Genomic DNA, 15,038 nt, shown 5'->3' on the forward strand with positions numbered 1-15,038 from the left:
AAGGGAAGGGAAGGGAAGGGAAGGAAGGGAAGGGAAGGGAAGGGAAGGGAAGGGAAGGGAAGGGAAGGGAAGGGAAGGGAAGGGAAGGGAAGGGAAGGGAAGGGAAGGGAAGGGAAGGGAAGGGGAGGGGAGGGGAGGGGAGGGAGGGGAGGGGAGGGGGAGGGGAGGGCGAGGGGAGGGGAGGGGAGGGAGGGGAGGGGAGGGGAGGGAGAGGGGAGGGGAGGGGAGGGGAGGGGAGGGGAGGGGAGGGGAGGGGAGGGGAGGGGAGTGGAGGAGGGAGGGGAGGGGAGGGGCAGGGAGGGAGGGAGGGACGGTGAAGGAAGAAGGAAGGAAAGGGAAGGGAAGGGAAGGGAAGGGAAGGGAAGGGAAGGGAGGGAAGGGGAAGGGAAGGGAAGGGAAGGGAAGGGAAGGGAAGGGAAGGGAAGGGAAGGGAAGGGAAGGGAAGGGAAGGGAAGGGAAGGGAAGGGAAGGGGAAGGGGAAGGGAAGGGAGAGGGAAGGGAAGGGGAAACATCAAAGACTATCCAGTCCAACTGCCTGACCACTTCAGGGGTAAACAAAAGCTAAAGGCTACTGATGGGCATTAGCCAAATGCATCTTGAACACTGACATGCCTTTACTAGCTTTGTTGTCCTCCTTTGGACACAGTATTAATCTGGTTTCAGGATTGTTGCATATCATCCAAAAGTGTTATAGATTAACTGGTGACAGAAACCTGTTGTCTATATGATTGTATTTGGAATGATGCCTTCATAATCAACTAATAAATGCTTAATTTTGCTGCTCGGTCTTCAGAAAGTCTGGCCTCATACAGACAAATATTTTTAATAGCTGTGTACCAAACTCTTTAGAAATATTTTGCAAGTGAAAATAAACTTTTTTATTGCCATATTTTATTCTCCTTCCATGCAGCAGTGAACTATCCAAAGGGCACAACCTTAAATCTCAGTATTCTTTCAACTGAACAATGTAACACTATCAGTCATACTCACTTGTGCAGATTTGGCAGAGAAAGTTGATACATTTTAAATTAAGTTGTATATTTAACGCAGCTTAATGTTCCTAAACTTGAGGTTAAATTTTACTAAATTAATGACTCATTAGCTCTTGCATTAAATATGGCTCTTATTATCTCTTTGTGCCTAAGCTTTCTACTTCACTTACTGTTCATCCACCATCCCCTCTCTATTTAATATCTATACTCAGTGATTTTAAGGCTTAAAGGACCATGGAACTTTGGATCGTGTTGTCACTGTAAAAGTATATACACAATGCCATAGCAATGACAGTAAGAATATTTTTGCCCTTAGAATGCCTTACATTTTTATTTCATCTGAACTGGAATATTGAATTGGAGATCTGACAGGTTCACATTATCTCAAAATAAATAAATAAATAAATAAATAATAATAATAATAACAACGGTAATCACTATGAGAATGAAAAGCTTTGGTAACGAGAATAAGTTACCAATCATGACAAATTTTAATATATTAGACCAGATTCACAACTGGCAAAAGAGACAAAGCTCCTGTGGCCTTCAGCAAACTTCTGCCATCTACAGCTGTTATTGCTTATACAGTTCTCCAAAAGAGAGATATATTAATCAATAAGAATATTCTCATTATTCTCTGTGCATTTCATATAGGCAATTAATATGTCTATTGGGCAGGATTGTGGTTTATGTTTTTTAAGCCATATTTGAATTTGCTATGTCATTTAGAACTTGGTGTTCTTCTTTTCTTAACTGATGGGATTCAGGTCTACATTGGACTCCCTCACTGAAGGATTTCTTGACACATAAAGTGTTAGCTGTTCTTAAAGACAGGGGAATCTTTACATGGTCTCTTTTCACTGACATTTAATTTTGATCTGTTTATCATGAATTAATAGCTGATTTACTGAAGCATGTAAATAGCTGTAGCAAAAGGGGTTTGTTGTTTTTTTTTAATACTTTTTTGTTGTGCCAAATAGTTCTGTTACAAATTACTGTGCTATACCATGGTCCTCTTACACTCAGAAAAGAAGCCCTTCTAAAAATGTGAGTGCTGAAGAATTAAAAGTCAATTGATTAGGTCTAATTAGGTTAGACAACAACATACAAGTTACATAGATCTTTCCTTCTTCCCTTCCCTTCCCTTCCCTTCCCTTCCCTTCCCTTCCCTTCCCTTCCCTTCCCTTCCCTTCCCTTCCCTTCCCTTCCCTTCCCTTCCCTTCCCTTCCCTTCCCTTCCCTTCCCTTCCCTTCCCTTCCCTTCCCTTCCCTTCCCTTCCCTTCCCTTCCCTTCCCTTCCCTTCCCTTCCCTTCCCTTCCCTTCCCTTCCCTTCCCTTCCCTTCCCTTCCCTTCCCTTCCCTCCCCCTCCCCCTCGCCCTTCCCCTCGCCCTTCCCCTTGCCCTTGCCCTTGCCCTTCCCCTTCTCCATAAAAAAACGTAAAGACAAAGTTCTCAATTAAATTTAAAACACCTTAAAATATTTGGCATTCTTTAGAATTTGAGATATTATTTGCAGTTCAACTATCGTGACTAATTTTATACCTTTCTGATGGGCCTGTTTCTGATGATTTAGAGCCTATTCCTGCAAATCTCTTTCTAGCAAGAGTCCTGTGGCTCAAATGACTATCATTTATCCTCTGCAAAGTGAATTTAAAATGTTATCAAATAAAGAATGCTAGCATTGAATGCTCACTTTGCTCTGGTGTAAGTACTGGTTGATACATAAAATCTTGGTTTCTGATTACTTTACTAGACTGTTGAATGCTTTAAGAGTGCATTTCAAATTTTCACATCTGGAAAGGAAAGCATTTATGCCCCCTCCCTAAACTTTTATAAAACAAACAAAACCGCTGTATCAGTTCCTGGAGAAGGAGACAGGGTTTATAGCCTTTCCCGTTAGCCACTCATTATTTGCAGTTAGACATGGGATACATTTAGTAAAGCTCCCTAGGCGTGCATTTTCATAAATTCTGTTATGGTTATCAACATTGGTTTTGCTCCTTACAATATCTGATTTCACATATTCGTTCAGCTATTAATTCATAAATAGAAGTTTGCAAATCTCCCCTTATTTGCTTCCCTTATTCACTTTTATAGAATAAAAACTGGATTGATTTCCCCCAGTTTTTCCCATATCCAGGAACTATAATACAACTGTTTATAGTCATTTATTTCTTATGACATTACTATATTACATAACAAATAGTGTCATTCTGTATAAATGTTGTAATGCATACAAATAACCCATTAATGGCTTCCTCTAAAGCCACTGGAATGTAGTTTTTCCTGTAATGTAAAAGGAAATCATGCATGGGCAACATAATAGATTAATCATTAGGACTCTGTATTGTGCTGTAAAAAGTTATCTCTGTCTCTGTGTTCTGCATTGCAATACATAAGTATAGGAGGATGACTGCTTGTAATGTGACACTATAATACTACCAAGATTCCTTTGGAAAATCTATCTATTTTTTTTCCAATTTGCAAGAAGAAATGGAGTGTGAGTGTTATTATATTAAATTAATATTTGAAAAACAAACAAACAAACCACAAAATCGCAGACTTTGAGATGCTATGCTAACCATACATGGCTCTGTTTATGCTTATCTTGCTAATGTGGTGTCTCACTAATTTAATCCATTAACAATTGAACAAGTCCTCCATGCTGGATTTTGTCTCTCTCAGATCCTTAACAAGTGGGATTTTTCCCAACATTGTTGTGTATTTGGTATATAGGACTATATATAGGACTATTATTTGTGCAGAAAGAGAGGCACCTCTTCAGCATCACTGGCCCCTAATATTTTAGACCTTTCTTTAAGATAGAATTGCTTTGTCATTGACTATAGTCAGAGTACGGACTCCCACAAAACACATCAAATAGAGAACATTGAAATACTATCAAATATATCTAGAATATATCTGGAAACAGGGCATTAAGGATATCTCTCTGGATCAAATGACCATATTTTAGAAACTAGCGATTCTGATAAAGAAAATAATCTCAGTTCCCAATAATATTGAGTAAGAAGAGAGAATACAGTCTTTTAAGTGATAGAAGAGGTTTAATGCGGACAGTGTATAGAGAAGATTTTTTTTTTTAATTGTAGTATTTTTCTGATATTGCTACTGAAAGTCTGTATGAGGTTCTCAATTTTAAAATAATTATATAAAAATTGAGAAGATTCAAAATTTTTCCATAAAAGGTATTTAAAAGTAGGATATTCTTGAGGCCTAAAGAGCTCGAATGTTCTAATATGTCAGAAAGAAGATGGAAAGATGGAATTATTATTCTTTTACAATTCTTGTATAATCTTCATGGATAGAAAATATCAATTACTAAATTTATAAAGCCTCAATAAGAAGCACTGATTGAAAGCCGAAAACAGACATATCTGAATTTGAAAACTGAATTACCCTTTTTAACTGAAAAGATATTTAATCACTGGAAAAAACTGTCAGATGAAGAGGTAGTATATCCATCTCTTTCTTTTTAAAGTTTGAGACCAAGTGTCATCAAGAAAAATATGCTTTACTCAAATGCAAGTTATGCTTTAGTTAGTATGCAAATCATTAGGTTTGATACAATAATAACTGGATGAAATGCAGCACTAGCAGAAAATAAGAGGTCAGAGTAGATTATCTAATTGTCTCCTCTGGCCTTAATTTCCAAGTAATGTTAGATATTGTAATGGGTCAGATTCCCAGCTATCAAAAAATGGCAGATGCTGCAGATTTGAGGTGTTTCTGACATATTAATAATATATTTTTTTCCTCTTGTTAAATACACTGACTACATTATTACAACTACCGTTGATAATCAGTTCACTGGATCACTGGAAACCTCTTCAGGTTTAGAGTATACTACAATACTACACTTATTTATTTATTTATTTATTTATTTATTAATAAAGCTAATGTACTGATGCAGCATTTGGTTTTGCTTTCAGGTTATTAAAACAAAGAATGTTATATTTTGTAACAATCTTATTCTTAAGAAGTGTTTACAAGATTTGTAATGAAATGTTTATCTCATATCAACTTTATGCTTTTTTTTTTCTAAAATATCTTCTAGACTATAACCTGATTAAATGTATTTAACATTATTCAGTAAAATGATAAGCAATAAAAATGAATGAGACCAAATCATTAAGCAAGATGCTGTTCACTCTAATCTCTCATTTTATGCAGAGTGCTAATAAAGCCTGGCATACTCTAATGGAAGCTCTTTTCATGATAGAGACCATCTTTCTCCTGCAAATGGGAATACACAATGGAAAGAGGTACAGGTGATACAGACAGGTGACTGACTTGTGTGGAAGAAAGACATATGCTTGTGATCAAGCATATGCACCTTATATTGAGATCAAATTCAGATCTGTGTTCAAGTAATTTTTATTTATTTATTTATTTATCTATTTATTTGTCTTAGACAAATCTGAGAAAATCCCATTTGGGTTCTCAGTGTCCTTTAATGCAGGGCCAAGTGACTATATTTTTACAGTGGGGATGAACCAGGTATGTGATGCTTCTTTTAGCTACCACATGTAACTGCTGTCTTTCCAAGAGAGCTGCCAGCATTGCCTGCAGTGAGAGCAGCAAGAATCTAACGGTTGTCTGAAGGGGTGCCTTGTGCTGGGTGAACCTGACAGCTGAATGTAGTGGCAAACTATGTGCAGTACTTGGGATCCCAGAGTCTTCTAGGCAAAGTAACAGGTCTGCTACTGCAGGGTGAACATCGTACAATTGATATCTTCTTTTAAAATAAAATAAACATAATTACATATTCTGAATTATTTATAGCACTAGATAGACAGAAAAATAATCACTTACAGACTTCTTTGTCCTAAATCAAAGCCAATGAACTTTGTAACTTGTAAAGCTACACTGAAATGCATTTTGGAACAATCCTAAAACTAAAAGTTCTGTTGTTTTCCTGGATGTTTTGGGAAGAAGAAGTTTATAGGAGTTTCAAAGGGTATTTGAGGAAGAACCAAGGTGTGAGCACCTTGGCAAGAATTTCACAAATTTTGGATTGCTTTTTGTTAAAGTAAAACTTGTGAGTTATAAGCAAACCAAAACTGAATGATAATTCTGGAGCAAATCTCTTTTCAACTGAGATTACCTAGTTTGTCAGAATTCTGACTGATATAATTGCTATTATAAGAATGACCAATTAGACCACATAAAAGAAATTGTTGACCTTATTCCACTTTCTATTAGATCCATGTTCAAAACTCTGTCAAGCTGGCACCTTTGTACACACTTTCAAATATGAGGTCAAGAGCAAAGAGATTGAATTACACAAAGAGAACATGAAACGTGGGAGGTATATTCTCAGACTTGAGAATAGGGAAACAATTTTATATGGCAACGTGGCTGGAAAAAAAAATAAAAAAAAATCACATGAAATCCAGGCCTGTTTGTTCCAAGTCTCAGCCCAGAGCAATGAAAAATATGTATCTGGTGTGAAAAAGTGGTGGAACTGGATGTTTGTCCAGCAAAGATATAGACCACTTTCAGGAAGAAAGAGGTGTTATCCTTCTATCACTCAATTCAAATAAAATTGGACTTCTGATCTATATTTGAAATATAGACTAAGGGTTAAAATTAGACATAGGAAAAAAAATAAAAATCCAGGGAAGTAAGGCTTTGTCACTGCTGAAATGGACACTAAATAACACAGCTAATTAAAAATATAACGTATTTCTGTAGACAGTATTCATGAGACAGCAATAAAGTTTTAAAGTCAGCTGAGTAAGTATGTCACAAGAGAATATCTGCTCTGCATGAGAGGTGTAGTCAGCAGAGGAACTGACTAGAACTGAAAGATGAAATACTCCTTAAATGTTGTTTGAGTGACAAAATTGAAATGCTCAAAGCCCAGTTTTCACACAAGGAAAACAATGTCACTTTCTCAGTGTTTTGTTGTGGGTTTTATTCTTTTTTCTACCTGAATAAAAACAAAATGAAACAAAGTATTACACATCATTTTAGGTTTTAAAACCACAGCAGCATTATTTTCAGGAAAGGGGCATAACATATTATGTAAACTGTAACATGGGTATCAAAGCAGAAATATACAAAACAGAAAATTTCTGTTCTGGTTAGATCTGAAATACAGCAACACAAAAGCCTCTGTTTTGACTTACCAAAATTCCTTCTTCTGCTCAAGTGCTCTTCTGCCATCAGATTTTATTGAAATTGACATATTCTTGCAGAATATGTAGATTTTGACAAAAAAATTTTTTAGATAAAAAGAAAGGTTGCAGGAAGATTTTGCCTAGGGCTAGTGAGGAATACTGTGCATGTGAAGACCTTCTGATGACTTAATATCACACAGTTATCAGGAATCCTGGGTGCTGTATGATCCTTTGCTGTTGTATGCCTACTTATTTGGTGGCAGGACATGTGGCAATGAATCTATAGCTTTATGTTTTTAGCCAGTTCTTCCCACCTTTCCTATGAATATGTTGTCACTGTTGATGGTAATGCAACTCCGATGCTTCATTCTCTAAAAGCATTACAGTTGCAAGAGCATTCCTTCCTAATGTGGGCTGTAGAACACATTTTCCCAAATCCCTCCAGCTACATTGTGTCACCTAAATTATTAGTGCAGCTACACTATTTCTGTACACATGAGGGTAGGGGGCACTGTAATAATAATGATGATGATGATAATAATAATAATAAAATTTTTTGACTTATTTATTAAATGATCTTTGACTTTAATCACCTATCCATTTAGCACGTCACTAATCATTGTTTCATGTCAAACTTAATTGGCTATGAGTTAGTATTTTCTTCCATATCATTGCTAAAAATACGAGAAAGCATATGTCCCTAAAACAATCCCTGAGCAATATCACTGTGATTACATACATGAAGTATTGGTTCACAATTTCATTTTCCCATGTGTAATAGCAGCTGCCCTAGTTTTAATATACTTTAATTTTGTATTGGTGTTCTTTTATATCACCTGGGTCCAAGAAGCCTTGTAGAAAAACAAAAACAGAAAACCACAACATATCAGCACAATATTATCTTCATAATTTATTTTGCTTTTCAAAATAAGATTAGTTTATTAGCCTAACAGCTAGTTTTGCTTTGGTACATAGCACTATAAATTTACTTGTGAGATATCCTTTAGGGTTTAAGTGTGTTATTCTATTGTCCAAACTGAATGTGATACACAACATGGCATGGAGAGATACTGTGAACTAAATAGAATGGGACATTGACAATGAAAACTGATATATAATTGCAGAGTACTGATGCTATTATTATTTCATAGTACCAGCAATAGTTTCGTGTTTTGCAGAAAGTTGCATCTTTTTTTTTTTTTTTCAGATATAGTTATCTCTCATCATTCACTCTTCTGGAGAAATAACAGCATACTCAAATCCAGGTATTAAGCCTTTATCTCATCAGTACTGTTGAATAATTCCTCTTATTTTTGGTCAAGCAAAATACATTATCTTTTGAAATCTCATAGGATGACAAGGCAAAATGCATCAGGAGGTGTGTATTTCCTGGTATTTTAAAAGAAGTTGAGTAACCAAATAGTTAAAAACAAACAAACAAACAAGCAAAAAAAACCAACAACAAACAAACAAACAAAAAGACTGAAAATTGTTGGGTAACCTGTGAAAGATGATGAGAGAAATTATATTTATCTAGAATTATAATACTGGAAGTGGTTAAAATTCTGCTTTTTACTAAATACTTTTTTCCTGTTAAATATATTCTTATAATCGGTTCCATACCTCACCTGAAGAACTACTCTTCACTTTGTTGCTCTGGAAGTGGCTCAATAAGTAGCTCACTGGCCACCTTTGGCAGCCCGTAGGACCCAGACATTTTCAGGGAGGATAGCAATACTGTCTGACTTTCATTCCTAAATCAGGACAGTCACTCAGCATTGCCAATTTTTACCCAGGGACTTCTCAAAGTTCTAGATACCAGATGAACATTTTTTCCACACATGGTGGTAGTTTTGCATAGCTAATCTGGCCAAGTGTTTCTCTGAATTGCATTTTAAAAAAGGTTACATTAATTAATAAATTATCATTCTGATCAGTCACTTTCTACAACACGTAGTTTCCTTCTTTTTTTTTAAATGTTAACTCACATTACACTGATCAGCTCTAGAAATGGGACCCGATCTCAGACGGTTGAGTTAACAGGCCTGACTATAGAATAGAATTAGTCCAAACAAGGATGTGCGCAGGAGGCATAAAGAAGGACTTTCTGAAGCTAGCATGACATCAAATCAGCTTTACAGTGGCCCGCATGTAAATAGGAGCTGTTTTACTGGCTATTTGTTTAAACTGTCCTGAAAACCTAGTGCTACATACCATTGCTTGATCCCATAGGTCATTGCTCTTGGGTGTGGGCAGATTATTGTTTCATCTATTCATTCTCTGATACTACTGCTGCATGTATTTGTCTGTGAAACATTAAGATATTCTTGTGATCTGTCCACTGCATTCATCCCACAAAAAAAGGATCTTAATTTTAAATGGAACAGGGTAAGATGGCAGCAAATTTCACAGCTGGATTTTAAATGGTGCCTTCGCATAAAAAATGAACAGTAACAGAGATCACTAGGAAAACTGTTACTTCTCAAATCTTTGTTCTATCTAGCTTAATCTGTTTTAAAATTATTTACTTTCAGATCATAGGGCAGTCTCAAAACAGAGTGTCCATCAGTCAGTGCTGGCCTTGTGTAGGTGAATTGTTAATTTGGATAGAACCAGGCCATAATAGATTATCAGTAGTTGCTCATGTACTATCCCATACAGGAACAGCAACACAGTATTTCTTCGCTCCTAAACCTGTATGATCCACAGCACCTGCAAAAAGAGCCTGTGGAGTCATACATTTCCAGCTGGGATTTTAGCCAAGACAGAACTAGAGGGCTTAGCTGACAAGAAAAAGGATTTGGGTTTTTTGTCCAGCAATAATTAATTATGAGTCCTTTCTTCTAGTTCAGCAGGCAGTGGATCGGGACTTGTCAGATGGAAGGGAATTATTTTAACTCTGTCAGTCAGTGGCAGAATCTTAGCAACTGGTAGTCACAATAAAGAAAAATCTTTGATTATCATTCAAGAGATAAGCATCACAGACCAAGAATAGCTGGTTATATTCTTGGTGCCACCTTGGAAAGGGAAAGCATTGTATTTTGTTATGAAGAAGTTTGTGGTTTAAGTTCCTTTAAATCACTCAGTTTTACTGCCTTTATACTTACCATGAATGAAGACAAACAAACAAACAAAGATAATAAGTAGAGAAAAATAAATAATTTCAAGGCTGATGAAACTAAGGAATTTTACCCACTTAAAGTAGTGTGTCATGGTTGGATTTTCCATAAATGTGTAAACCATGGACTAAAGGTTGTCCTATGTCTGGGCTTTTCATAAGTGTTCTTTGCTGTAATGTCCATTAAGGACTGAGTCTGCATTTCAGCCTTTTTTTTACCTTGACTGTAGTCAGGTCTTCACTTGGCTGCCTATATTTGACTGAAGTTGTAGGAATTTAACATTTTTTACACAATCTACTGGATTATAATCTGTTGGGAAGACAGACCTTCATGTTCACGTGTACACACATCATAGAACTGAATAAGATGCATTTGCATAGGAAAACAGACCAAAAAGCATAACAAATTCCACACTGCAGTTTAATTACTATTTTCAGTAGAAGTAGAATGACAATGTGATATGAAAACCTGTATTTAGCCAAAGTGTCTGGAAAACAGCTCTACACAGTAAATTTCCTTTACTCCGATTTGGCGGACAAATCTAGAAGTAATATGGAGCTGTATCTTATAAAACATGTAGTCCCATTTAGTCAAGAACCTCTGGTGTATATATTAGGACAATTATCAATTGCAAATATTGATAGTTATGAAGATCTTTGTGATAATTTTTTAACAATGCACTTAAAATCACCAGCTTAATTCAGATAGGTTATCACATAATTTCTGATTGTAATATTTCTAGGTCACAATTGAATTGGGCAAAATTGCTTGCATTACCCTGTGTTGCAGAATATACATGTACTTCCTTCAAACGTATTAAAATAGATAATAACTGAATCAGGCTTAGGTTGGTGATGTGTCACTGATTTATGGGCCAGATGCTAAAATAATAGGATGGGGAAATAAACATATTTGTCAAAAATTGTAAAGCCTTCTCTAAGTTATTGATATTCTTCCAATATATTTTGAAAATAAAATAATTCAACTTAGTGATGCTAGAAAACATCCCTTTCATTTTATTAAAGGGCTCTAGAAAAGATATACAAAAGCTCTAATAACATTCTTGGAAACAATATCCACCATTCTACATGCATTCTGAATCAGATTTAATCTGAATTAAATAAAAATAAAAATGATTTACTATTGCACCCTAAGGACTATAATTTTCTCTCAAGCTGTTACTTACAGCCACAGTATGCTTCACCTTTAAAATAGTATCTTCCCTGTTTTTGTGTTCAGAGGGCAAAGTTTTGCTGCATGTGTTTTTAGACACAAGACAAAACAAACAAACGAACAAACAAAAACACTGGAAAGGCTAATACAAACAGTGACAAATTAAAAAAAAATTCAACTTTTCCCATCATAATGTAAGAATTCTTAATTTATATCTTTCCAACTGACTGGGACACCAGTATCTGCAGCTAAGAAAATGATATTACTCTGTCTCCCATATCTTATCCAATGTTACTTCTTTCTGTCAGGATTTCTGCTTTGTTTTAGTCACCAAGTAGCTATTATCATGCTCATTTTGTATTGTAGCCAAAATATTTCCATTATAACTCCAAGTAGCTAAACTCTTCAGTGCCAGATGGTATACAAATTGGTCTCATCACAGAGATACAGATATTATTACACTCACAATTTGTTTGTATTATGAACCCCACTCCTTGCTGTGAACTTAGTGTGACAGAGTTCTCTTAGTTAATCTGTAATTTGCTGATTAATGCATATCATAACACACTATCATATAAAAATATAATAATTAAAAGAAAATTAGCATTTCCTCATTGTCAGCAGATAAATACCCAACTTGAGAGTCAGTGTAGGGATCTGCTGGAAGTAGATGCACATTAAAAATTAGGTTAGCTTTTCAAGTGCTACTGTAGTGCATGTTAGCTGAATTACTGCAAAGTGGCTTTGAATAGCATCTCACCAAAGACTGTAAACATTTGTTTGCTCTGTAGGAACATTCAGCTATTCATGCCAAATGAACAAGAATAAATGACATCCTACCCTATTCCATGAAAGTCCCTCTGTACAAAAGATTTATCACTTTGTCTTCATGTTCTTGTATATTACAATTTCAGTAAATTACTGGAGGGAATTTCAAGACTAATGCAGGTTAGCTGCAACACAGGCCTTATCTTCAGGAAACAGCTAAATATCATTTTGTGTCATCTATTTGACTGGGAAAGCTTAACTGAGAAGACATAAATTTAGTTAAGGAGCTTAATAGCTTTAAAAGGTTATTCAAAATTCTAAACCTGTCTTAGGCTGCAAAAGGTTTTCACACAGGAAGATGGGCAGAGAATATTCCTCCAATGTTCTCAATTAGCATTTATCTATCTGTCTATTTTGAAAAAAAGAGAAGAATATTTATAATCTTTTGAAAAAATATCTGAAGTAAACAACAGAAAATGTTTTTATTTTTATTTTTTACATATACCTGCATGTATGGGAGCATAATGTTTATTTGTATGGCACCCTAATACCCCTTTCATAACATCTACTTTGTCCATGCAACTTGGATACCCTAGTTTCACTGTAACCTTCTTCCAGCTAGCAGCACCTGGAGAGAATTACAGATCTTAGGGGAAGCTGGATTTAATTCATTTCAAAATCCAGAAGATTTCTCCTTTTCCAGTCAACTGCATGTGTGACTGCTGTCCATGCTTGGACATATCCCTGTCCACCTTCATCCTTCTTTTTCTCTAAACTTGTCTCATCCCAGACGCATAACCCACTAGTAATTGATTACCTTTTTCTCTTTTGTCATATCCATTCTCTTTTGCAATATCCATTCCCTAATTTGTCATTTCTCATGTGATTGATGAAGTAATCTTGATCTTAAATGACTTTACTGATAACAGTTACTTAAGTACTGCTTGTTTCCCAGACTCTACTCTCCAAAAGATCATCATAGAATCATAGAATGGCTTGGGTTGGAAGGGACCTTAAAGAACACCTAGTTCCAACCTCTCTGCCATGGGCAGGAATGCCACCCACTAGATCAGGTTGCCCAGGGGCTCGGACAACCTGGATACTGATTTTCAAACTTGTTGGAATTCAGTAATTTCTTACAACTCTCCCCTAATCACCAGCCAAATCTAGCCATTCCCATGTAAAACTTTTGACAGCTTTGCACATTTATTACACTTATTATAAGTGTATTACACTTATTATAAGTACACATTACATTCTTATGATATATTCTGTTGTGTGTTATATTCTGCTTAGTTAGATAAACCCCAGGCCATGGCCCAGTCAGCTGCCTACATATCTTAACAGCAGTGTCCTACTACAATCTTTATGCCTAAAACAGACTGTTGCTCCTCCTCCACGGATGCTAACCATGACTTGATTTGGAAGATATTCCATGAAAATGGATGGACACAAAACTAGCAATCAACGGGTACAGGAAATTTGTATGAAGTGTAGGCCAAAATTTTCCCTATATGAATTCTTGTGCCAAACCAGTTATGTAAACTACCTTTTTGTGTCCCTACAAAATGTGCATACCATTTGGTATGTGCAAAGAACTGTACTTCAGTATCTAGCCTTCATAATGAATGGTAGTTGGTTTGATAATAAGACTTACAAATGTTGCTAACACCAAAATTGATAACCATTGCTAACACCAAAAGAGAGATAAATATTGTCATTGTTTATAAAATGTGTTTCCACAGGGCATATTTACAAATTTAGATGTAGAAATGAACATCTGCAAAAACTAGATTTATCAAAACCTGTGTATACTGGGAAGTACATTTGGACTCCTACTGCTCTGTAGGTCTGAAGGTGAATTTTTTGGGGAGGAAGGCAGGGAATTCACAGAAAAGAGTTAAATTTTTGTTGATTAGTGTTAGCGTGAATGTTTTTAGTCTAAAAGGTTGCTCATTATAAAGTTTTAGTATTTTTTTTTTCTCTCTAAAAAGAATCAAATTATTCATTTTGACTAAGAATATTCTGTTTTAAAGCACCTTTTTAAGGAAAAAAAAATCCAAATGGACAGTCAGCAATATTTTCAAGTTAAAGAAAAGTGTTATTTTTGTCTTAAAAAAGACAAAGAAAATCAAGATCCCTACATTTAAGTTCAACTTAGTACATTTTATTCTACATTGCAATAGTTTCCCAGAGAAACTTTTCCATTATGTCTATTGAAGCTGACATATCAACATTGCAGCACCAATGGAGAATAAGAAATCAAGAGTGGTCTGTTAAAAATACTGAAACTGAATAGATGCTTTATATTCTGCTTTGTTGTTGTTGTTGTTGTTTTGTTTGTTTGTTTTTTTCCATATTTTTATTGGGTACCATAAGGAAGAAAGTCCTGCATAGACATGTACTCAGCTAAGATACAACTAATATAATAGTTGTGTAGGATGACTGACCAGAATATCTCTCTTTTTTGCACAGGGGTTTGTATAAAGTGCTGAAACTGATTAGGCTAAAGTAGTGTTTTAATTATACTAAAATGAAGGTACTAATCTCTTGGTAGAAGTTCTATACTAAACAGAAAACAGCTTGAATTCAAGCAATATAATTGCAAAGATACAATGTTTATTTTTAGACAAGTGGTAAGATTAGATTCTTCTACAATTTTAAAGTTTATAATTGAAGTTGCAAATTTTGTTATCTGCCTAATGAAGTTAACTAAAGAATCCTGATTATTACTATTTGTTTAATTCAATTCCTCTTGTGGAAAACATGGTGCATATGATTTCTACAGTTTAATTTCTGTCAAATCTGTGTCCATATGAGGCTTAGACATATAACTTGGGAAAA

This window comes from Netta rufina, assembly GCF_964035555.1.
Source record: "Netta rufina genome assembly, chromosome: 1".
Classification (NCBI taxonomy): Eukaryota; Metazoa; Chordata; class Aves; order Anseriformes; family Anatidae; genus Netta; species Netta rufina.